The sequence below is a fragment of the Pan paniscus genome, chromosome 6, assembly GCF_029289425.2.
Source record: "Pan paniscus chromosome 6, NHGRI_mPanPan1-v2.0_pri, whole genome shotgun sequence".
Lineage (NCBI taxonomy): Eukaryota > Metazoa > Chordata > Mammalia > Primates > Hominidae > Pan > Pan paniscus.
Window position 1 is genome coordinate 90,226,376 of NC_073255.2, and position 22,084 is coordinate 90,248,459.

A 22,084-nucleotide genomic window follows, 5' to 3' on the forward strand; every position below is an offset into this window, starting at 1 on the left:
TCACACCTGTAATCCCAGCACTTTGAGAGGCCGAGGTGGGTGGATCACCTGAGGTCAGGAGTTCAACACCAGCCTGGCCAACATGGCAAAACCCCATCTCTACTAAAAATACAAAAATTGGCTGGGTGTGGTGGCAGGTGCCTGTAATCCCAGCTACTTGGGAGACTGAAGCAGGAGAATCGCTTGAACCAGGGGGAAGAAGTTGCAGTGAGCTGAGATGGTGCCACTGCACTCCAGCCTGGGCGAAAGAGTGAAACTCCGTCTCAAAAAAAAAAAAGTATATTAGAGGGCTGGGCATAGTGGCTCATGCCCATCATCCCAGCACTTTGGGAGGCCGAGGTGAGCGGATCACCTGAGGTTGGGAGTTCAAGACCAGCCTGACCAACATGGAGAAACCCCGTCTCCACTAAAAAAAAAAAATGCAAAATTAGTTGAGCATGGTGGCTCATGCCTGTAATCCCAGCTACCCGGGAGGCTGAGGCAGGAGGAGAATTGCTTGAACCCAGGAGGCAGAGGTTACAGTGAGCTGAGATTGCACGACTGCACTCCAGTCTGAGCAACAAGAGCGAAACTCCATCTCAAAAAAGTATATTAGAGAGGCAAGGAAACTGGGTGGAAATGTGATCCCGGATTACAGTCTTGCAATAAAGGACATCCATCACCAAAACGATGGGCAGAACTTGAATGCAAGTTTGTGCGTGAAAGATATGTGAGCAAGTTTTGTTTATTTGCTGTTCTTGCAACTATTTTCTAAGTTTAAAAGTGACTCAGACTGGGCGCCGTGGCTCACTCACCTCTGAAATCCCAATACTTTGGGACGCTGACGTGGGAGGGCTGCTTAAGACCAAGAGTTCGACACCAGCTTGGCAATAGAGTGAGATCCCTTCTCTACCAAAAATTTAAAAAGTATCCAGGTGTGGTGGTACACGCCTGTTGTCCCAGCTACTCAGGAGCCTGAGGCAAGAGGATCACTTGAGCCTAGGAGTTTGACGCTGCAGTGACCTATGACCACACCACTGCACTCCAGCTTGGGAGACAGAACAAGACCCTGTAAAAAAAAAAAAAAAAAAGTCATAGATCACTAGCTGGTTTATATTAGTTGTACATTTTACCTGCTTTTTAAATTTTGTAGCTATTTTTCTTCTTTTAAAAATAGTTTTATGCCAGGCGCGGTGGCTCACGCTTGTAATCCCAGCACTTTGGGAGGCCAAGGTGGGCAGATCACGAGGTCAAGAGATCTAGACCATCCTGGCCAACATGGTGAAACCCTGTCTCTACTAAAACTACAAAAATTAGCTGGGTGTGGTGGTGGGTGCCTGTAATCCCAGCTACTCGGGAGGCTGAGGCGGGAGAATCGCTTGAACCTGGGAGGTGGAGGTTGCAGTGAGCTGAGATCACACCACTGCACTTTAGATTGGCGACAGAGCAAGACTGGTCTCAAAAAAAAAAAAAAAAGAGGCCGGGCGTGGTGGCTCATGCCTGTAATCTCAACACTTTGGGAGGGCGAGGTGAGGCAATCACCTGAGGTCAGGAGTTCGAGACCAGCCTGACTAACAGAGAAACCTTGTCTCTACTAAAAATACAAAATTAGCCAGGCATGGCTGCGCATGCCTGTAATTCCAGCTACTCGGGAGGCTGAGACAGGAGAATTGCTTGAACCTGAGGGGCAGAGGTTGCAGTGAGCTGAGGTCAGATCACACCATTGCACTCTAGCCTGGGCAACAAGAGCGAAACTCCATCTCAGACAAAACAAAAACAAACAAACAAACAAATCCAAAAACCACATAGCAGTTAAGAGCAGGAGTTGTCTGGCTGCCTAGTTTTATATTAACACTGTCCCTTACTATATTTTTCAGATTAGTTAACCTCATTTTTCTCAACTTTAAAATGGGATCATAACAGTGCCTACCTCACATCTCAGGATTGCTGTGAGGATTAAAGATGTTAATGCAGGTAGCACTTAAAACAGTAAACTCAGCTCGGGGCAGTGGCTCAGGCCTGTAATCCCAGCACTTTGGGAGGCCAAGGCAGGCAGATCATGAGGTCAGGAAATGGAGACCATCCTGGCTAACACGGTGATACCCCATCTTTACTAAAAATACAAAAAATTAGCCGGGCGTGGTGGCACGCGCCTGTAGTCCCAGCTACTAGGGAGGCTGAGGCAGGAGAATCGCTTGAACCCAGGAGGCAGAGGTTGCAGTGAGCCGAGATCGTGCCACTGCACTCCAGCCTGGGCAGCAGAATGAGACTCTGTCTCAAAAAAAAAAAAAAACAGTAAACTCATAAACTCTCAAAAAATGTCAGTCATTGTTGTCGATATTGTCTTCAGTATTCTAGTCCAATCTCCAGCTCTGACATATCCTCCAACAGAGAGCTTCCTGTTTACTGTACATAGTATCTTAGAAAAGATAAGTTCTCCAGAGACTACACTAGACCTGGAATAGGCAGGACTTCTGTATGCCTTGCTTATAATGAACAATACTTCAATTCTAAGAGTTTATCTCCATAGGCTTACTAGGTATTTTCCCAAGGAAAATAAATTAGGTCAGCAATTCACAGGCTCTGTTTTTTTTTTTTTTTTTTTTTTTTGAGACAGAGTCTCACTCTGTTGCCCAGGCCGGAGTACAGTGGCGTGATCCTGGCTCACTGGAAACTCTGCTTTCCGGGTCCAAGTGATTCTGCTGCCTCAGCTCCCGAGTAGCTGGGATTACAGGGGTGCACCATCACTCCTGGCTAATTTTTGTAATTTTAGTGGAGACAGGGTTTCACCATGTTGCCCAGGCTGGTCTCAAACTCCTGAGCCCAGGCAATATCTGCACGCCTCAGCCTCCCAAAGTGCTGAGATTACTGGCGTGAGCCATCATGCCCGGCCAGAGGTTCTGTTTTACAAATATTTAATAACAGGATATAAACTATCACAATTTATATTAATGTATATTAACATATGCACTTCAGCAGACAAGAAATAGAGCCAAAGAACTCATTTTAGTTCATTTGACTTTAATTTTTAACTCATTTATATGAATATATATAACATACATATATATGAATGGCAAGTACTTCCAAATAAAATAAGAAATCCCTAGGCCAAATCTTTGATCAGGATTGATTTTTAAATCAAGGGTTTGAATTTTTTTTTTTTTTTTTTTTGAGACAGGGTCTTGCTCTGTCACCCAGGCTGGAATGCAGTGGCAGGGACATGGCTCATTGTAGCCTCAACCTCCTGGGCTCAAGCAATCCTCCCACCTCATCCTTCTTAGTAGCTGAGACTACAAGAATGCACCACCACACCCGGCTAATTTTTTTGATTTTTTGGTAGAGACAGGGTCTCACTATGTTGCCCAGGCTGGTGTCAAACTCCCGTGCTCAAGCAGTCCTCCCACCGTGGCCTTTCAAAGTACTCAGATTACAGGCGTGAGACACCATGGCCAGCCGGCTGTGAAATTTTTCTAGGGGCGTATGCTGACATTTTAAGATACAAAATTGTTAATTTCTATCTGCTGAAATAAAGCTGGCACTTACATCAGTAAGTAACAAATATCCCTCAAGAAAAAATAAAATAAATTTGAAGGGTTAAGATTTGAAACGATTTACAACTGTGTTGTATTCGTACTTAAAGCTTTATAGTATGGTGACCCCATTAAAGAAAAAAAAAAACGAAACACTTCAGACAGCTAATAGCTAAATTTAACTTTTTAAAAAAGCCAGGTGAAGGAAAGAATGACAAAATAATAAAGAAAGGATCTAGCCAGGTGCAGTGGCTCATGCCTATAATCCCAGCACTTTGGGAGGCCAGGGTGGGCAAATCACCTGAGGTCAGGAGTTCAAGACCAGCCTGGACATCATGGTGAAATTCTGTCTCTACCAAAAATACAAAAATTAGCCGGGTGTGGTGGTGCACGCCTGTAATCTCAGCTACTCGGGAGGCTGAGGCAGGAGAATCGCTTGAACCCAGGAGGCTGAGGTTGCAGTGAGCTGAGATCACGCCATTGCACTCCACCCTGGGCAACAGAGTGAGACTCTGTCTCAAAAAAAAAGGATCTGCCCAATCAGTGGATCACAAGTTCAGCTCTGAGTTCTGAGTTTCACAGTAGCCAAAACAACATCCTTAAAAAACAAACAAGGAAAAATCTTACCAGCTATTCAGAAAGACCTATTTTCCTTGCACCACAGTTTAAGACACCATTTTTGCATATGTATTAATTATACTTTTAAATTGATAGTCCAGATTTTTAAACAGCAGCAGCTTACTCTGCCAATACACAAAGAATGTGTCCCTTTGACATGACTCCAAATTTAAAACTCAGTTGGATTTTGGAAAAATCATTTGGAAGAGAAAATGAAAATCAAGTAGCTATTATCTAAAGGTCCATCTTTACTTTGTTCTTGAGGTGGTTTTTTTTTTTTCTTTTCTTTTTTTTTTTTTTTTGAGAAAGAGTCTGACTCTGTCGTCCAGGCTAGAATGCAGTGGCGTAGTCTCAGCTCACTGCAACCTCCGTCTCCCAGGTTCAAGCAATTCTCCTGCCTCAAGTAGCTGGGACTACAGGTAGATGCCACCACACCCGGCTAATTTTTTGTATTTTTAGTAGAGACGGGGCTCTACCATGTTGGCCAGGATGGTCTCAAACTCCTGACCTCAGATGATCCACCCACCTCGGCCTCCCAAAGTGCTGGGATTACAGGCGTGAGCCACCCACACCCGACAATCTTTACTTTTTTAAAAGCACTGTTCACAGAAGGCAGGCAACAGAGCAAAGCTATTAGGAGGGTGAGCTTTGCAATCAGGCAAAAGTTCTGAATTCAAGTCCTGTCTCAAATCTTACAGGTGACCCTGGGATTCTTTAATCCCAAATTTACTAGTCTGGAAAATGACAACAGTCTGCATACTTACCTTACAAAGTTGTTATCAGAATGCATGTCAATTCTTAATAAAGTGCATCACAAAAGCATTGAGTGAATGAGCAAGCGTTTATAATTTAAACTTCACTAAAATAGTTATTTTAAAAATATATGTACATATATCTATTAATTTACATGAAAACTCACCAAATCCAAGCCTGGTAAATTGAAAATAGCTTATTTCCCAACAAACTGCATTAATTATCACTGCTAAATAAAATAACCTATTTTCTGAGAGAGCAGGAAAATTAATGAGACAAGTGTCAAAATAAATAACTGCTTTGAAATGAAGTATGTGTACCTTTTAAGGCATTTGTGCATGAACACCTGCTTATGTCAAATTTACTCCTCAAAGATCGTTTTAAAATTTAACTTTAAAAAGTCACCTTGGCCGGACACGGTGGCTCACACCTGTAATCCCCGCACTTTGGGAGGTCGAGGTGAGTGGATCACAAAGTCAGGAATTTGAGACCAGCCTGGCCAATATGGTGAAACCCCGTCTCTACTAATAATACAAAAATTGCTGGGCATGGTGGCGTGCACCTGTAGTCCCAGCTACTCAGGAAGCTGAGGCACGAGAAGAGCTTGAACAGGAGGCGGAGGTTTCAGTGAGCCGAGATCGTGCCACTGCACTCCAGTCTGGGCAACAGAGGGAGACTCTGTCTCAAAAAAAAAAAAAAAAAAAAGTCACCTTCCAGCTGGGAGCGATGGTTCACGCCTGTAATCCCAACAGTTTGGGAGGCCTAGGCGGGCGGATCACTTCAGGTCAGGAGTTTGAGACCAGCCTGGCCAACATGATGAAACCTCGTTCTCTACCAAAAAACACAAAGATTAGCCAGGCATTGTGGTGCACGCCTGTAATCCCAGCTACTCAGGAGGCTGAGGCACCAGAATCGCTTGAACCCAGGAAGTGGAGGTTGTACTGAGCTGAGATTGTGCCACTGCACTCCAGCCTGGGAGACACAGCGAGACTGTCTCAAAACAAAACAAAACAAAACAAAACAAAAAACTAAACTAGTCTGGATATACAAACTAAACTAAAAGATTCTTTATCCTGAAGCTCTCAACAATGTCATTTGCCCATGCCAGTATTTTCCAAGAAACATGCTGTGTTCTGAGGCCTCATAGGATGAGCCCATCAGTATGTTGAATAAATGAATAGTTACTGTTCCCGACATGATAAAAGATCCCTTCTTTTGGGCCGGGCGTGGTGGCTTACACCTGAATCCCAGCACTTTGGGAGACTGAGGTGGGAGGATCACTTGAGCCCAGGAGTTTGAGACCAGCCTGGGCAACACAGCGAGATCCTGCCTCTATAAAAATAAATGTATTTTTTAAAATTTTAAAGATCCCTTCTTAGCCAGGCACAGTGGCTCACATATGTAATCTCAGCACTCTGGGAGGCCAAGGCAGGTGGATCACGAGGTCAGGAGTTCAAGACCAGCCTGGCCAACATGGTGACAACCCATCTTTTCTAAAAATACAAAAATTAGCCAGGCATGGTGGCCGGCTCCTGTAATCCCAGCTACTCAGGGGGCTGAGGCAGGAGAATTGCTTGAACCCAGGAAGTGGAGGTTGCAGTGAGCCAAGATCATGCCACTGCACTCCAGCCTGGGTGACAGAGTGAGACTCCATCTCGATAAATAAATAAATGAATAAATAAATAAATATGATCTCTAAGGACTGTGTATGGAAATGAGATCAAAACACAAGCAGGAATTCTCAAAAGCATAGAACCTATACAATCAGAAAACTTCCTAGGCTCTGTCTGCTAAACAGGGTTCTAGATAACCAGTTATATTATGGATCAAACTCTTCATCATGCTCCACTTCTCCAAGTATACCATAATATAATTATATATACTTCTTACATACACACACACACACACACACACACACACACACACACAATGGGCTTTGCCATGCTACAAAACAAAGACTCCAAAAACCACAAAAAGGATTAAATAAGAAGGAGATTCTAACACACAGATGAACTTGATAATATCCTGCATTCCAGCCTGGGCAACAGAGCAAGACCCTGTCTCAAAAAAAAAAAAAAAAAAAAAGTTCTGCACCACTGAACTATACATACACTTAAAAATGGTTAAGACTGGGCGCAGTGGCTCACGCCTGTAATCCCAGCACTTTGGGAGGCCGAGGCAAGTGGATCACGAGGTCAGGAGATTGAGACCATCCTGGCTAACATGGTGAAACCCCATCTCTACTAAAAATACAAAAATTAGCCGGGCGTGGTGGTGCGCACCTGTAGTCCCAGCTACTTGAGAGGCTGAGGCAGGAGAATCACCTGAACCCGGGAGATGGAGGTTGCCATGAGCCAAGATCATGCCCCTGTACTCCAGCCTGACAACAAAGCAAGACTCCGTCTCAAAAAAAAAAATAAATAAATAAAATAAAAAAATTGTTTTTGGTAAAATCAGGCTGGGTGTGGTAGCTCATGTCTCTAATCCCAGCACTTTGGGAGGCAGATGCAGGCAGATTGTTTGAGCTCAAGAGTTGGAGACCAGCCTGGGCAACATAGTGAGACCCCCATCTCTACAAAAAATAAAAAAATCAAGCCAGACGTGGTGGCATGCACCTGTAGTCCCAGCTACTCGGGAGACTGAGGTGGGAGGATGTCTTGACCCTAGGACACAGAGGTTACAGTGAGCCAAAAGCATACCACTGCACTCCAGCCTGGGCAACAGAGTGACATCCCGTCCCTCCCCCCACAAAAAAAGGTTAAAATGGTAATTTTTGTGTTAAGTATATGTTACCACAATTTAACAACAATGACAACAACAAAAAACACTACAAGGAACCACTCCAAAGAAAGGCATTCACGGTGTAAATGGCAGACACAAATTTATTCTTCATAAAGGAACAAATTCATCTTACAGGATTTTCTCTTTTTTGAGATGGTGTCTTGCTCTGTCGCCTAGGCTGGAGAGCAGTGGCAAGATCTCGGTACACTGTAACCTCCACCTCCCGGGTTCAAGTGATTCTCATGCCTCAGCCACTCAAGCAGCTGGCATTACAGGCATCTGTCACCACTCCCAGCTAACTTCTGTATTTTCAGTAGAGATGTGTTTTTTTGTTTGTTTTCCTTGAGACATAGTCTTGTTCTATGGCCCAGGCTGGAGTGGAATGGTGTAATCTTGGCTCACTGCAACCTCCGCCTCCAGGGTTCAAGTGATTCTCCTGCCTCAGCCTCCCGAGTGTCTGGGATTACAGGAGCGCACCACCACGCCTAGCTAATTTGTTTTTGTTTTTTGAGACAGTGTCGCACTGTCACCCAGGCTGGAGTGCAGTGGTGCGATCTCAGCTCACTGCAAGTTCCGCCTCCCGGTTTCACACCATTCTCCTGCCTCAGCCTCCTGAGTAGCTGGGACTACAGGCGCCCGCCATCATGCCTGGCTAATTTTTTTTTTTTTTTTTTTTGTATTTTTAGTAGAGACAGGGTTTCACCATGTTAGCCATGATGGTCTCGATCTCCTGACCTCGTGATCCACCCGCCTTGGCCTCCCAAAGTGCTGGGATTACAGGTGTGAGCCACCGTGCCCGGCCAATTTTTTGTATTTTTAGTAGAGACGGGGTTTCACCATGTTGGCCAGGGTGGTCTCAAACTCCTGACCTCAAGTGAGTCATGGCCTCCCAAAGTGCTGGGAGTACAGGAGTGAGCCACCACACCCAGCCAAAAAAAAATTTTTTTAATGCTTACCATGGGGGAAAAACGAAGAAAGAAAACGAACAGGAGGAAGGAGTGACACTAATGAATCTTGCAGGGTCTATTTCTCTGCCCTTTCCTCATATGGACATAATACATGCCATCGTCCCCCTCTGTCAAATTATCTCACAGATGAGATCATGTAATTTAAGTGCATTAAAGTCTAATGCCAAAGCCAGTTACTAATTTTAGTTCACTTCCAATACCTTATTTATTTTCTTGAGACCAATTAAGGTCTGAAAACTCAATCTAGATAAAATTCTACTCACGTCATGTATGTGTTATAGTCAACAGTAAGAGCTAAATATCTAGATATAACAAATTATAATGAACAACATATAAAGCATACATTCTCAGGTTTCATCAATCCAACTGTCAAGCTCTGGCCAGGCGCGGTGGATCACGTCTGTAATCCCAGCACTTTGGGAGGCTGAGACAGGCAGATCACCTGAGGTCAGGGGTTCCAGACCAGCCTGGCCAACATACAGTAAAACCCCTTCTCTACTAAAAAATACAAAAATTAGCTGGGCATGGTGGCGCACGCCTGTAGTCCCAGCTACTTGGGAAGCTAAGACAAGAGAATCACTTGAACCCGGGAGGCAGAGGTGGAGGTTGCAATGAGCTGGGATCCCGCCACTGCACTCCAGCCTGGGTAACAGAGGGAGACTCCATCTCAACAAAACAAAACATAAAAACAATGTAACAGTCACAGGGGAAAATCCCACAGAGGAATAAGTCCTTGCCCTTGCAATTCATATTCTCCAGAGTTCTTGGAGATTAACGTCGTAGTCAATATTACTAGTAAAATTTTCGCTTCCTCAATTTCCCAAAAGTCTTTATAATAGTACTTTTATGACTAATATTTCTTGAGTGTCTACTACATGACAGACAGCAACCTAAGCACTTAAACTCTATCCTTGCAACAGCTCTTAGAAGCGAAACATGTTCTATTATCAACTCCATTTTTTAAAATTGGGGCCAGGCGCGGTGGCTCAGGCCTGTAATCCCAGCCTTTGGGAGGCTGAGGTGGGCGGACCATCTGAGGTCAAGAGTTGGAGACCAGCCTGGCCAACATGGTGAAACCCTGTCTCTGCTAAAAATACAAAAATTAGCCAGGTGTGGTGGCGCACGCCTATAATTCCAGCTACTCGGGAGGCTGAGGCATGAGAATCACTCGAACCCGAGAGGCAGGGGTTGTAGTGAGCTGAGATCATGCCACTGCATTCCAGCCTGGGTAACAGAGCAAGACACTGTCTCAAAAAATAAAAATAAAAATAAAAAATAGGCCGGGCGCTGTTGGCTCATGCCTGTAATCCCAGCACTTTGGGAGGCTGAGGCGGGTGGATCACCTGAGGTCAGGAGTTCAAGACCAGCCTGACCAAAATGGAGAGACCCCCGTCTCTACTAAAAATACAAAATTAGCCAGGCGTGGTGGCACATGCCTGTAATCCCAGCTACTCAGGAGGCTGAGGCAGGAAAATCACTTGAACCTAGGAGGCGGAGATTGCGGTGAGCCAAGCGCACCACTACACTCCAGCCTGGGCAACAAGAGCAAAACTCTGTCTCAAAAAAAAACACAAAAAATAGGGAAACATACAAAGATGAAGTGAAATGCCCAAGGTCGCACAGGCAGGAAATGGCAAGGGCCAGGATTGGAATCCAGGCAGTCAGACTTCAAACTTGTGTTGCTAGCCATAAGCTATAAACCCTCTCTCAATTTATAAATTTGTCTTCCCTCTCATGATATATTTTTTAAGTAACTAGTTCTTTAAAAATCCTATATAGAGTGTTGGCCGGGCGTGGTGGCTCATGCCTGTAATCCCAGCACTTTGGGAGGCTGAGGCAGGTGGATCATTTGAGGTCAGCAGTTTGAGACCAGCCTGGCCAACATGGTGAAACCCGTATCTACTAAAAATACAAAAATTAGCCGGGCATGGTGGCACACACCTGTAATCCCAGCTACTCAGGAGACTGAGGCAGGAGAATCGCTTGAACCTGGGAGGCGGGAGTTGCAGTGAGCCGAGATCGCGCCATTGCACTTTAGCCTGTGCGACAGAGGGAGAACTCCTCAAAAAAACAAAAACAGAAACAAGTTACAACCAAAGGAGAATGAGTCAATCCTCCAACAACTCTGACAGTTCCTGGCTATACTGAACTTTCTCTTACTTTCTCAGTAGGCCAAAGTGGTAAAAAGCAAATGAGTACTGCCAGAAACAGGCATGGAATACCAAAACAAGAATTTTACAAAGGAAAAAAAAGAAAGAGGAAAAAACAAACAGGAAGACAGCAGGGAGAGTTCCAGAACAAAAGGACAACAGTAAAGGATGACAGGGCAAGAATGGAGAATGAATTATCAAGACAATACCTTCACCTCTTCCGATGACGTATCCACACAATTTTTACAGGATACACACATCCTTGGCTGGGTGCGGTGGCCCAGCACTTTCGGAGGCCAAGGCGGGCAGATCACCTGAGGTCAGGAGTTTGAGACCAACCTGGCCAACACCCCGTCTCTACTAAAAATACAAAATTAGCCGGGCATGGTGGCGGGTGCCTATAGTCCCAGCTACTTAGGGAGACTGAGGCAGGAGAATCGCTTGAACCCAGGAGGCGGAGGTTGCAGTGAGCCAAGATCGCGCCACTGCACTCCAGCCTGGGTGACAAAAGCGAGACTCTGTCTCAAAAATAAATAATAATAAAACAAAATGCTATAAAAAAACACACATCTTCTAAGACACTAAGGCGTTTCGCTCCCCCAGGTAGGTAGCCGCAATACACTTTAGTTAACCGAGTATGAGTCTTCATAGAGCTATGCAGCCAGCTTAAGCCTACTGATTCCCAGGTATCTCAACTCTACAATTAGAATAAGCAACTGATTAGGTGTATTTTCTACTTTCTTTCAGTTATTAACAATGAATAACCTTCACTCAATAAATGAACCAGGCGCAGTGGCTCACGCCTGTAATCTCAGCACTTGGGGAGGCCGAGGCGGGTGGATCACTTGAGGTCAGGAGTTGGAGACCACCAGCCTGGCTAACATGGTGAAACCCCATCTCTATGAAAAATACAAAAAAATTAGCTGGGCATGGTGGCACATGCCTGTAATCCCAGCTACTCGTGAGGCTAAGGCACAAGAATCGCTTGAGCCCGGGAATCGGAGGTTGCAGAGAGCTGAGATGGCACCACTGCACTCCAGCCTGGGCCACAGAGCGAGACTCCATCTCAAAAAAATAAATAAATACTTTCCCTTAGACTGACATAAAAATGATTTGACATCCATCTATTTAAGCCAGTGGTAAGACAATTTCGTGTTAATTATACCACCCCAGTTATGAAGCATATTGCAAAAACTCATGTTTATATAAAACATTCATGTCATCAACAAAGAATGAAACAATAGTAGAAATGAATTAGGTGAAATGCAATGCAAATAGCTGGTAACCAGTAATAACAGAAAAGGTTAAGTGTTTAGTAATTGTTCAGTGTTCAGCTCCTTTAGATGATAACAACCTGTCCACCTATGGGTCATCGAAAATGCCAGAACATAGCAGGACAGTGGCCATGGAAGTTGGGATCCCCTGAGGAGTGTGTACAACTCGCCTAAGGGTGTAGGTGGGGAAAGGAGGGGGGTCATCAACTGTAAACTAAAACCATTCCTCCCACCTATCTGCGGTTATTTTCCCCAGAAAGAAATCCATTATAATTTTAAAAACCTAAAAATCACCGGGCGCCTGTAACCCCAACACTTTGGGAGGCCTAGGCGGGCAGATCACAAGGTCAGGAGTTGGAGACAAGCCTGGCCAGCATGATGAAACCCCGTGTCTACTAAAAATACAAAAAATTTGCCAGGCGTGGTGGTGCGTGCTTGTAATCCCAGCTACTCAGGAGGCTCAGTCAGGAGAATCACTTGAACCCAGGAGGCAGAGGTAGCAGTGAGCCGAGACTACGCACCTACACTCCCGCCTGGGCGATAGAGCAAGACTGTGTCTCAAAAAAAAAAAAAAAAAAAAAAGGGCCAGGTGCAGTGGCTCACGCCTGTAATCCCAACACTTTAGGAGGCCAAGGCAGGCGGATCACCCGATGTCAGGAGTTCGAGACCAGCCTGACCAACATGCAGAAACCCCATCTCTACTAAAAATACAAAGTTAGCCAGGCATGGTGGCGCATGCCTATGATCCCAGCTACTCCGGAGGCTGAGGCAGGAGAATCACTTGACCCTGGGGGGGGTGGAGGTTGCAGTGAGCTGATTGTGCCATTGCCCTCCAGCCTGGGCGACAGAGTGAAACTCCATCAAAAAAAAAAAAAAAAAGAAAGAAAAAGAAAAAACCTAAAAATCTTTCTCAGCAAGAATTGCCCCCAACCCCGTCCCGCAAAAAGAACCCCCAAAGCCTACATTTTAATGTCAGTCTCTGTAGTCATATTTGAGTAAGCTGAATCGCTGGAGGGGCATGTGGCAGAGGAGACTCAGCACACAATGCTCCCCAACCCCCCTACCTCCAAGGGCCAAAACTACAAGCTGTGGTCCTATCACTCAAACCTTCTGTGTGGTGGTGTGGCAGACTTTGGGCATCTGAAGAGGATAATGTAACAAATGCCCGTGCTGCGACTAAATTAATAAATAAATCAGAGTGGGAAAAAAGCCAAACTTCCAAAGATTTCCCATTTTATTCCACACTTAAATCCATGGCCCCTTTTTAAACTGGAGACTTATGAAACTTTTAACTTTTCTAATCATGGCTAACAGGAATTCTCAACTCTCAGCCAGTTTTCTGAGCAATCTACAGTCAGTCGTCCGAATTATTTTTCATTCTTTAACATCTAATTTTATTTTATTTTATTATTTTTTTTTTTTTTGAGACACAGTCTCGCTCTGTCGCCCAGGCTGGAGTGCAGTGGTGAGATCTCATCTCACTGCAACCTCCGCCTCCTGGGTTCAAGAGATCCCCCTGCCTCAGCCTCCCCAAGTAGCTGAAACTACATATGCATGCCACCACACCCGGCTAATTTTTGTATTTTTAGTACAGACGGGGTTTCGCCATGTTGGCAGGCTGGTCTCCAACTCCTGACTTCAGGTGTTCCACCTCCCTCGGCCTCCCAAAGTGCTGGGATTACAGGTGTGAGCCACCGCACCCGGCCAAGATCTAATTTTAAAGTAAGAAAAAGCAAATATCTCCAATAAATTTCTCTCCCTTCATTTTGCACCATTGTGAATGGTTCTCAAAGGGCTGTCCGGGGAGCAGCCACCATCAACACCACCTGGGGAGCTAATCGAAATGCAAATTGTGGGGCAACTCCCCAGACCTGCAGAATCAGCCTGGGAGGTAGGGCCCAGCAAGCAGAGTCCGCACATGCCAGCTCTCCCGGGGACGCCCAGGCGCGGTGGTTTCAGAACCTCGGCTTAGGGGTTGAGTCACACTGGCCAGGTTCATGTGCTAGGCAAGCAAGAGTACAGAACTCTCCAACTTCTCTAGACTTGTTCCGCTCTATAGAATAGAATTACAGACTTGTCACAAAGATTAAATAAGAAAAATACTGTACATCCAAAGCGCTCAAGAGCCATGGAGGGGGCACGGAAGACACTCAAATGTAAGCAGCATTGCTACCACCGGCAAGGCACGAGGACGATGCCAAACTGGAGGGGGAAGTGGAGGGAGAAAGACAAAGGAGGAAAAGGCTTCTTGTCCCTGCCCCTACGAGCTCAACACCCAGTGACTAGGCTAGATGCAGAGGAAAATAAAAGTCCCCTTAGCCGGGCGTGGTGGAGCGCTCCTGTAATCCCAGCTACTCAGGAGTCTGAAGCAGGAGAATCGCTTGAACCCGGGAGGCGGAGGTTGCAGTGAGCCGAGATCGCGCCACTGCACTCCAGCCTGGGCAACGAGAGCGAAACTCCGCTTCCAAAAAAAAAAAAGAAAAGAAAAGAAAAGAAAAAGGAAAAGGAAAAGGAAAAAAAAGAGAGAAAATAAAGGTGCCCTGCGAGGAAGGGCACACAAGTTGATTGGGAGACTAAGAAGGAACAAACTCTGACTATGCAATATAAGAGAAGACCACAGGCCGGGAGCGGTGGCTCACGCCTGTAATCCCAGCACTTTCGGAGACCGAGGCAGGCGGATCACCTGAAGTCAGGAGTTCAAGACCAGCCTGACAAACATGGCGAAACACCGTCTCTATTAAAACTACAAATATTAGCCGGGCTTGGGGGCAGGAGCCTGTAATCCCAGCTACTCGGGGGAGACTGAGGCAGGAAAATCGCTTGAACCCGGGAGGTGGAGGTTGCAGTGAGCGAAGATCGCGCCACTGCACTCCAGCCTGGGGGGATAGAACGAAACCCTCTCAACAACAACAGCAAAAAAAAAAAAAAAAAAAGAGAAGACCTTAAGGAAGTGGCTGCATATGAGCAAGAAAGATTTCCATAGCCTGAAAAATGTCATTCCAGCCAAAAGACAAAGATCTCAAGAAGGAGGAGAAACGAAAGCCAAGGTAGCAGCCACAGAAAAATCCTGCAGCAGGAAATAAAATCGGTCATCCCACACCACAGGCCTCAGCCTGGGGAGAAGACCCCGCCTCCGCAGGGCACTCTACCTGCACGTTCTCATTTGCAAACTAACTTCCCCTTTTGTTCCCTGAAGGACTGGAGACTTCTCCTCTGCACTGTTGGCTGATCAAGCCATTGTCTGCGGCAAAGTTGAATTTAAAAGAGATGAGGCCCAGCGTGGTGGCTCAAGCCTGTACTCCCACCACTTTGGGAGGCCTAAACGGGAGGATCACCAGAGTCCAGGAGTTCCCGACCAGCCTAGGCAACACAAGAAGACCCCATCTCTAAAAAAAAATTAAAAATTAGCCAGGCGTGACCCAGGGCGGTGGCTCACGCCTGTAATCCCAGCACTTTGGTGGCAGGCCGAGGCGGGCCGATTGCTTTGAGCTTGATTCAAGAGTTGAAGACCAGCCTGGCCAACATGGTGAAACGCCATCTCTACTAAAAATATAAAAATTAGCCGGGCGTGGTGGGCACGCCTGTAATCCCAGCTACTCAGGAGGCTGAGGCAGGAGAACGGCTTGAACCCGGGAGGCAGAGGTTGCAGTGAGCCGAGATCACGCCAGTGCACTTCAGCCTGGGCCACAGAGTGAGACTCCATCTCAAAAAAAAAAATTAGCAGGGCATGATGGCATGCGCCTGTAGTCCCAGCCACTGAGGAGGCTGAGGCAGGAGGATCGCTGGAGCCCAGGTGTTGGAGGCTGCAATGTGCTATGATTGTGCCACTCTGCGCTTCAGCCAGGGCAACATAGAGAGACCCTGTTTCTAAAAAAAAAAGAAAATTAAGCCGAAAGCGATGGCTCACACCTGTAATCCCAGCACTACGGGGGGCCAAGGTGGGAGGATCGGTTGAGCCTAGGAGTTCAAGACCAACCTGGGCAACAAAGTGAGAACGCATCTCCACAAATAATTTTTTTTTAAAAAAGGAGGTCAGTAGTCAGCAAGAGCTGCGCATCGGCAAGAGTGGACACTACTCCAACAGCACCCCACCTGTGAACATCCCCAGCCGCAAATCAGCGCAAATCCATAACCTGGGGAGGACAAAATTCGCTACACGAAAAAGCAAAAGCTGGATTAAGAAAAAGTGGAGAAGTCAGGGAGCGGGAAGGAGACAGCTTTTTCCATTTCATTTTCCTTCTTCCTCTGCACTCCCGTCGTCTGGGTGCAGGCCGAACCCAGACGACTTAATTTTCATGGCCTAAAGCTGAAGTTTTCCTTCCGGTCATTGTGTTTATTTCCCCCAAAGAACAGGCCCCGCGGGGCAGGCGCGCCGGGCCGGCCCGGGACAAAGCCCACTGCGGACTCCACCTGGGAGCGGGGCGGGGCGGGGGACAGCGCTCCCGCTCCCCCGCCCGCCGCAGTTACCAGGCAACGCGCGGCCCCGCCCCCGCGCCGGTTGGCCAATCCCGCGCGTCTGCTGCCCCGGCGCAGGAGCCCCAGATACACCAGGCGAGCGCGACCCCACGACGGCTCGGGCCTGGCACCGCGCGCGCCCCCGCACCGCCTAGCCGGCCAATCAGCGCGGCGGGGCATGCGCAGCCCGCAGGGCCGCTCGCTCGCTCGCGCGCGGGATCGCACGCGCGAGGCGCCCCCCCACCGCACGCCGGTCGGCGCGCGCGCCCCTCCCCCACGCGCACTGAGGCGCGCGCGTGCCACTGTCGTCCCCCGCGACCGCGTCCGTGCCGCCCCACCCCCATCGCCTCGTTTCGGCCACTGCCAAGGCCGGCGGGGCTCGAGACCCGGCGAGGCGGTGGGGGTGGGGGTAGGGGGAGGCGGCACGGGCGCCCCCCAAGGCCCCACACCGCGCGCGGCGGGCCGCGGCTCCCAGGCCCCTGTCCCTGCAGGCCCCGGCGGGGCAAAGTCTCCAATAAAGGCCCCCGCTCGCAATGGCCCCCGAGGCGGGGGCGGGGGGCGCGGGGATGAGGCGAGAGGGACTCACCCGAGTGCGGCCGCCTCCAGGCAGCTCCGGGGCCGGGGGTGCCGAGGGGAGGCGAGTGTGGGCCGCGCGCGGGCTGCGGCCGCCGCGGAGCAGCCTCGGCTGAGGGGAGCTGGCGAGCGGACGGGAGACGAGAGGGGGCGAGGGGCCCGTGCGTGTCGGTCGCGCTCCTGTCACCGCCGCATGGCCGCCCCGCAGGCAGGGCCTCGCTCAGCGCCTTGATCCGATCACTGGGGGACAGAGGCAGAGGCCGGGGTGACCGCGGCAGGCGGGCGGCCGCGGCTGGAGAGCGCGTGCGGGGAAGCGGGGGGGCGACCGGTGGCCCCTTTTCTCTGCTCTCCCAGCTTCTCTCTCACCCTCCTCCTCCTCCTCCTTTTTTTTTCTTTTTTTTCTCTTTTTTTTTTTTTTTTTTTTTTTTGTTCCTCGAAGGCGCGTTGCGCCTGCGCATCCGCAGCGCCGCCCAGCGGGAGTTGTAGTTTCGGGTGCGTTCCCCGTCAACGCGGCGGCGGCGGCCGTGGACTACAACTCCCAGGAAGCACCGCGCCGGCTAGCCCCGAACCCGAGGACGAGGCAAGCGCGGCGCCCGGCCCTCTCCAGCAAGGGCTGTCAATGGAGGCGAGGGTGGTGGGAGCGAGAACATGGCTGCACCTGGGGCCTGCGCGGCCGCCCGGGTGGGGGAGGGGAGCCGGGGTGCAGAAACGGAAATCTGGACGGGTGGTGGCTCCGGCCTCGTCCCCACCAAGCGCCAGCCGCCGTCCAAGTCCCCCACTTGCTCTTGCACCCCACATTCCTTGCAAATTGCGAGGCAGGGACGCTGCAAAAGCCGGGGAGCCCCGGGCCGGCCCGTCGCCCTCCGTGCTCTGCAAAAGGGGAGTCCTTCCGCCTTGCACCACCCTCCAGGACACAAAGAACTCCTCTCTAGTGTTTTCCAAGCTGGCCTCCAAAGAGACCCTTGCCCCCAAGTTCGGACAGGCGAGAGGGGAGGAGACCTTGTGTTTTAATTCCTCCCCCAGACCCTCCGCCTCTGTCTCTCCCTCAGGATTTGGAAGGAAACTTGCAAGGGAGTGGGAGCAGAAATCCTGACTCGTAGCTCCTGTTTTGTTCTGTCAACCGCGATGCGATTTAACTCAAACTCCTCCCCGTACCACTATTTTTTGCTTCTCAACTTGAATTAGCCGGTGGGTTTTGAAAATGGAGAGACATTACTGTTCACCTAAGTTAAACTCCAAAACTTTACAACCCCGAGGCCGACGATTTTTAGATGTTTATGTAAAGCACGAGATTGAGTGGTTTTTTTATTCCCGCCCGCCCCCCCACCCAGTACCACCCACTGGGGATTCGGGCCACGACGGCCATCCTCCCCCCACCCGCCGCTTCTCGGTAGGTGGCGACCACGACGCTTTTTCCAGCCTCCAAGCCTTTGTCGCTAGCGAGAAAACTTTCCGAGCAGCCAGTCTTTTGATGTGGGTCCAAAAAACCTTTCCTTTCAATCTGGGTTCTCCGATTGGCATTCCCCATCGTCTCTCTTGCACAGACCGCACCCAATAAAGCCTCCTCTAGAATTTTCATGTTGGATTTTTTTGAAAAATACATGGAGAGCGTAAAGCTCACCGGAGAAGCAATCTGATTACAGAAGCCTGAATTTTTGCGATTTCCCGGACAATGTCTAGGATCCCTTCGGTCCTTGCCTAATAAGATTGTGACTCTCTTTTGTCGATTGTCTCGAAAGTCATTCATTAAGTTTGCACAAGAGCAACTTTCTTTTTGCACTTGTATTTCATTGACATTTAGTAATATTTAATTAAATTCTCTATTCCCAATACCACGTGCCACTGACATATATTTAGGAACAAATTTAACTCTTGAGAAGCCTATAACTCACTCTAGTAAGAGCAGCCAGTCTACGAGATGCAGATTTCAGCTGCTGTGGACTTCAGTGAGTATCTTTTGTTGAGAGAGTGGTGTCTCCACCTGGAGGGGTCAGGGAAAGGATTTCCTGGGTATAGTGGAGTCGTGGAGTAGAATTTGGGGGGGTGTTACAAAGTGAGTTAGCAAGGCAGAAGTTTATTTAGCCAAGATGACCCTTATCATCGTGAAAACGTTTGGAAGGTAGTTCCTTTCTTCTATGAATTTGTTTAGTGGTTCACAGTGGTATTTTTTTTTGAGACCGAGCCTCGCTCCGTCGCCCACGCTGGAGTGCAGTGGCGCGATCTCGGCTCACGGCAACGTCTACCTCCCGGGTTCAAGTGATTCTCCTGCCTCAGCCTCCTGAGTAGCTAGGATTATAGGCGTGCACTACCACGCCCAGCTAATTTTTGTATTTTTAGTAGAGACGGGTTTCACCATGTTGCCCAGACTGTTCTCGAACTCCTGACCTCAAGTGATCTGCCTGCCTCAGCCTCCCAAAGTGCTGAGATTACAGGCGTGAGCACCGCACCGGGCCCACAGTGGAATTTTGCTGCCTCTTCATAAACAACTCCAACTTCTTTGAGACTGAAGCAATTCCTAAAACGGTTAGGTCAACATGAGCTGGTTTTGAATTACCTCTAGTCAGAAAGCTGTCTCTGTTGAGGCAATGTGTATGCAGACAAAGCGTTTTTCTGAGCATTTTGCCATTAAGGTTTGTAACCCTCAAATTCATGTGTTACAGTCATAAAGATCTTGCGTGTTCTGTCTTCATTAAGGTCTGGCTCACTGCGGCTTGTTGGAACACTTGTCACTATTCATTGACCAATTTCTCCTTCATCTTAGTGGTATAGATACTACATTAATTGTGGCCATTGTTATAAATCACTTTGGATACTATCTCTCTGCAAAGCTGGGGTTTTGTTTTCCTTTTTTTTTTTTTTCCTGTTTTTGAGACAGGGTCTTACTGTATCACCCAGGCTGCACTGCAATGGTTCGATCACAGCTCACTGCAGCCCCCAACTCCAGATTCAAGCCATCCTCCCACCTTAGCCTCCCAAATGCCTGGGACAACATGTATGTGCCACCACACCCAGCTAATTTCGTTTTTTGTAGAGACGGGTCTCACTATGTTGCCCAGGCTGGTCTTGACTTCCTGGGCTCAAATGAGCCTCCTGCCGTGGCCTCCAAAGTGCTGGGATTACAGGCATGAGGCACTGCACTGGGCCCAGGTTTTTTTTTCAAATGTAGGATCAGATTACTGTTTTGGGGATTGGGCAACAGATGAAAAATAATAGTTGATTTGTGTCTAAAAATGATGTAGTAGGAAGTCCTCCTTTATTTTATTTATTGATTTTTTTGGGAGGGGACGGGGTCTCACTCTGGTGCCCAGGCTGGAGTGCAGTGGTGCGATCTTGGCTCACTGCAACCTCCAACTCCTGGGCTCAAGCGATTCTGCTGCCTCAGCCTCCCAAGTAGCTGGGATTACAGGTATGCACCACCATGCCCGGCTAATTTTGGGATTTTTAGTAGAGACAGGGTTTCACCATGTTGGTCTGTCTGGTCTCAAATTCCTGACCTCAAGTGATCCGCCTGCCTCAGCCCCCCAAGGTGCTGAGATTACAGGCGTAAACCACTGCACCCAGCCAGGAAATCCTCCTTTAAAGACTAGAATCGGGCTGGGCACAGTGGCTCATGCCTGTAATCCCAGCACTTTAGAAGGCCGAGGCAGGCAGATCACCTGAGGTTAGGAGTTCGAGACCAGCCTCAGCAACATGGAGAAACCGCATCTCTTCTAAAAATATAAAATTAGCCGGGCGTGGTGGCGCATGCCTGTAATCCCAGCTACTCAGGAGGCTGAGGCAGGAGAATCACTTGAACCTGGGAGGGAAAGGTTGTGGTGAGCCGAGATCATGCCATTGCACTCCAGCATGGACAACAAGAGCGAAACTCCGTCTCAAAAAAAAAAAAAAATACTAGAATCACAGGATGCATATACCAAGAGATGCAGACTGGACTGGGGCTTCAGCAAGAGCAGATTTGCGGCTCTCAGCTCATGGTCAGTCAGGACATAAGTACAGAGTCCAACAGCTGGCAGAACCATCCATGTTATTTCAATTATTTCCCCCTCTCTTTTTGTTAATGTTTAGCTTAGTCTTCAGATAAGCGTCCATATGATGTGACTTTTCCATTCTTCTGTTTGGTGGGAAACAAAGCCAAGTCAAATGGGCCTTGGCCAAGCTAGAGATGGATCTGGACCCCATGTGAGCACTTCCACCAACTTAGATGCATCTTCGCTTAGACTCTGGGCTTAGAGCTTCGTTGACTGCTTTGAAATAGCATGTGATTGGCGCCGTGGCTCATGCCTGTAATCCCAGCAGTTTGGGAGGCCGAAGTGGGAGGATCACGAGGTCAGGAGTTTGAGACCAGCCTGGCCAACATGGAGAAACCCCATCGCTACTAAAAATACAAAAAAAATTAGCCGAGCATGGTGGCATGTGCCTGTAATCCCAGCTACTCGGGAGGCTGAGGCAGCAGAATCGCTTGAACCGGGGAGGCAGAGGTTGCAGTGAGCTGAGATCGCGCCATTGCACTCCAGTCTGGGCAAAAGAGCGAGACTCCGTCTCAAGATGGTGAAACCTGTCTCTACTAAAAATACAAAAAATTAGCCGGGCGTGGTGGCAGGCGCCTGTAATGCCAGCTACTCGGGAGGCTGAGGCAGAGAACTGCTTGAACCCGGGAGGCGGAGGTTGTAGTGAGCCGATATCGCGCCACTGCACTCCAGCCTGGGAGACAGAGCGAGACTCCATCTCAAAAAAAAAAAAGAAAAGAAAAGAAAAAAGAAATAGCACGTGATCATGGGACCCTGCATAGGAACCCCTGAAAGCCCACGGTGACAGAACGGTGGTTATGCCACTTTGTTGAGATCTCTGTTGTTGGGATCATATGCTCTTTTTAAAGATTTTTTTTTAATCCAAACTGAATACTCTTTTGGTGACTCTGTTATATCATTTTTTTTTTGGTAGAGATGGAGTCTTGCTATGTTGACCGGGCTGGTTCCAAACTCCTGGCTTCAAGCAATCCTCCT

General features: G+C 48.3%; 1 protein-coding gene across 17 annotated transcripts in view; it reads right to left on the reverse strand.

Annotated features, from left to right (window-relative positions):
* GTF2I (general transcription factor IIi) overlaps window positions 1-17,866 on the reverse strand; it is a 103,307-nt gene extending 85,441 nt beyond the window's left edge. For 3 of the 17 annotated variants that reach the window (XM_034951429.3, XM_034951431.3, XM_034951430.3), the window contains exon 1: window positions 17,095-17,864. The gene's annotated coding sequence lies outside the window, so the exon portion shown is untranslated. Of the gene's footprint in view, window positions 1-794; window positions 1,049-10,570; window positions 10,691-17,094 lie in introns of all 17 variants that reach the window. The other 14 variants (XM_055114468.2, XM_063605854.1, XM_055114467.2 and 11 more) reach the window with 12 other exon arrangements.
* Window positions 17,867-22,084: the final 4,218 nt, after the last annotated feature.